This window comes from Tiliqua scincoides, chromosome 7, assembly GCF_035046505.1.
Source record: "Tiliqua scincoides isolate rTilSci1 chromosome 7, rTilSci1.hap2, whole genome shotgun sequence".
In the NCBI taxonomy this organism is placed as follows: domain Eukaryota; kingdom Metazoa; phylum Chordata; class Lepidosauria; order Squamata; family Scincidae; genus Tiliqua; species Tiliqua scincoides.
The window spans coordinates 68,749,647-68,753,362 of NC_089827.1; the positions used below are offsets into that span (position 1 = coordinate 68,749,647).

Below are 3,716 nucleotides of genomic sequence, written 5' to 3' on the forward strand. Positions count from 1 at the left end.
AGCCTACAGCACCCGGTATTCCCAGGAGGTCTCCCATCCAAGTACTAACCAGGCCTGACCCTGCTTAGCTTCCGAGATCAGACGAGATCAGGCATGTGCAGGGTAACAGAGCTCCTGCATATGGTTTTGGCATGCTTGGAAAGGCCCTCCCGCCCATCCTGTGCCTCTTACTGGCCATTCCCAGCATTCTGCATGGTCTCTGAACCTGGAAGTAACTGTGGTGACATCATCACCAGACACTGTGATGCATTTGGAGTATGTAGGGGGTTTTGCAGGATGCCGGAAATTGGAAAGCATTGTCTAGTCTTTCAGTTTAAGTTTAGGCATCTTGTTGATACCACTGCAACCAATCAGTCTCTATCAGTCTACAATTAAATAATTTTGTCTGTGCTTCCTTTTTTTCCAGTCTTAATGCACTTTTCAAAAGCAGATCTCAAAAAGTGTTTATCCTGCGCAATTCAAGGACCAAAGAAACAGACCCAGGGCTTTAGCAGCCAATACCATTAACAGTTCTGCTGATAAAGGCACAGAACACTCCGCTCTGCTCCCGGCAAGATTAGTGATGTGAGCAGTCATTATAGAAGAAAGACAGAAGTCGCTTATCTCCCTTTTAAACCAGGCAGAGATGGAGACTCTAGTTCACCTTGCTGAGGTGCCAAGACCAGTTTTAAAAATTTGAAGTAGTCAAAATGATGATGATGATGATGATGATGATGATGATGATGATGATGATGATGATGATGATGATGAACCACTAGATGGCTTTGAGCAGCAGAGACACAGACGAACAATATATATTGAAAAGCAGACCATGTAATGTAAAGAATGATTTTATAACCAAACACACACTGGTTTACAGCCCAATCCTGAGCTGCCCGGGGTGTGCGGCTACGGCGCCACTGAAAATGGCTGCCACCGCATCCTGTGCACTTTGGGCAACTGCCGGTAGTTCCTCCGGAGAAGGGAGCTTTCATCCCCTTCCCCTGGGTGACGAGAGTAGCCCCGCGATGGGGCTACTCAATTCACCACCAACAAAAAGGTCAGCAGTGAATCAAAAGCCAGTCCTGCCTCCCTCCCTCCCTGCTCCCTCCCCCAAAATGCCCCCTCCCTGCCCCCTCCCCACCCTCCCCAGAAGACTTCTTCCCTGCCTCCCCCACCCAGCCACTTACCTCTCCACTGCTTGGTGGTCTGCACGACTGCCAAGCAGCAAAGGTCGGGTGCCCGCCTGGTGGTAGCCCAGTGCCAGCCAACACTTGGCTACCACCAGCATCCACCCAGTAGTAGGGCCCACAGATGTGTCATAAGGCATGTTTGCAACAGTGTGCACCAGCGCTGAGCCAGTGCACCCAGGATTGGGCTCTTAATTACTGCCTTGAATTAGGTACTTCTGAACATGAAACTACCAAAGTTACTTTAATTGCATTGCCATTCCCTTATGCCGTGAGGATACATTTAGTCCCATACATTGATCTGGTTTATTATAGAGTTTTGGCACAAATTGACAAAAGAAAGGAAACTCAATGTTGGGGCTTGTTCTCTGTGAACTGTCATTGTAACAGTTAAGAGATGGTTTCACCCTGCAATTTTCTTTCTCTAGAACGGTCTACAAAACATGAAGGTGAAAGCTCTGTGGGGCATGAAGCTCACTGTACAGTTGATTCCATATTAGGCTGAACTATCTAGACCAGTGCAGCAATATCTTCCCGTACACAGAGTCCATAGACCTCCAACCATGCACCTGCAGCCTCTTTGTTTCAGTATGGTTGAAATCAGCCAGCCTCCACAACATGAAGAATAAATGATCTCTTATTAAAGAAGCAATCCATTCCAAGCAAAGTTGCAGGAGAGACTGAGGGCTATTTCAATCCCAGGGCTATCAAATGCAACAATATAGGATGCCACGAAAGTGGTCATCAGGGCCTCCTTCGTTGGAAAAGCAGCTGACCATAAAAACACAGCAGGAGGCAGCTGGAAAATTATTACTTTCTGAAAATCTATATGTTGGAAGTGACTCATAAAAGAGAAGGCAGCAATAGGATTTACACAAGGTCTCGGAGGTGGGGAGGGGAGCAACCGATAGAACTCACGGCTGGCAAAACTCAGGAATCAATACTTTCTGTGAAGCAGACCTTTGTAAATTTGGAAATAAATAAAATTTCAGAATTGTCAGGCAAATGCTTTCCACACAAGATAAGAAACAAAATTCAGCATCTTAGAGACAACTTTTTTTTATTATTATTTTTAAAAAGGGAATTTCACATTCACAAAGGGATGAATGATGATACAGACAGCACATTCCAAACTCATGGCAGGTCTATGAAAGCTTCAGTAATTAGCCTCTTCTCTAGTTCTACAGTGGGCACTCCGAGTTTGGCAACCACACATTGGATTCAACACTGGTACTGACCCACACTGAAGGGTCTCATGTGACCTACTGGATGTGTCCAGAAGTGCTGTGCATGGCCTCCCTGGACTTTGGTAAACCTCCAAGAGTCATCCAAAAGGCGCTTCCAGTTTTCATCCAAAACCAGAAGTCCCATACCTCCAGGAGGTGTTTTTAGGTGTGGGGAGCTTCCGGTTTCATCCGGGAGGTCCTTTGAGGGTTTTCTGTGAATTTAATTACCAGTATCTTCTGGGGAGATCATAGAGGATCATAGAGGAGATCATAGAGGAGATCCCAAAGGATCTCCTCTATGGAGTACTCGTGCAAGGAAAGTGCCCTACAGGTAGACCACAGCTGCGATACAAGGACATCTGCAAGAGGGATCTGAAGGCCTTAGGAGTGGACCTCAACAGGTGGGAAACCCTGGCCTCTGAGCGGCCCGCTTGGAGGCAGGCTGTGCAGCATGGCCTTTCCCAGTTTGAAGAGACACTTTGCCAACAGTCTGAGGCTAAGAGGCAAAGAAGGAAGGCCCACAGCCAGGGAGACAGACCAGGGACAGACTGCACTTGCTCCCAGTGTGGAAGGGATTGTCATTCCCAAATCGGCCTTTTCAGCCACACTAGACGCTGTTCCAGAACCACCATTCAGAGCGCGATACCAGAGTCTTTTGAGACTGAAGGTTGCCAACAAGACCATTCTTCTGGGGGTGCTGGAACAGATTCCCCAAAGATACTAAGGGCCCTTATGGTTGGGAATGACAATCCCTTCCACAATGACAGCAAACCCAAGAGGGTTTGGGAAGGCCCACCATACTCACAGCCCCTCTCTTTTTTAATGGAAGAAGAGTGTTCACTGAAGGTCAGTGGGGAGCTGCAACTGAGATTGGAACATCAGTGGTGGAAAAGTACTAATAAACTGTGTTTTGTTATTCCCACCTATTATTTCTAAAACAAACATAGAAGAGTAATTTAGGGCCAATCCTATCCAGTTTTCCAGTACCGGTGCAGCTGTGCCAATGGGACGTGCACAGCATCTTGTGGTGGGGCGGCAGTCACAGAGACCTCCTTAAGGTATGGGAATATTTGTTCCCTTACCTTGGGGCTGCATTGCAGCTGCACCAGTGCTGGAGAATTGGATAGGATTGGGCCCTTAGGCGTTTAGGGCCACATCTAATTTGATCCTAATCCTAAATACAACCTTTTAAATTGGTTACACAAAACTCACAGCTATTGTCCGTCATTCAAATGTTGTTTCAGCGCTGGTGTTCGTCGAAACTTCTGGAGACTTTGGGAAAAGAAGGGTGAGTTTCATGAAGAGACTCAAGTTCGACATC

General features: G+C 46.9%; 1 pseudogene; it reads right to left on the reverse strand.

Moving 5' to 3' along the window:
* Window positions 1-119, reverse strand: LOC136657764 (5S ribosomal RNA; annotated as a pseudogene).
* Window positions 120-3,716: the final 3,597 nt, after the last annotated feature.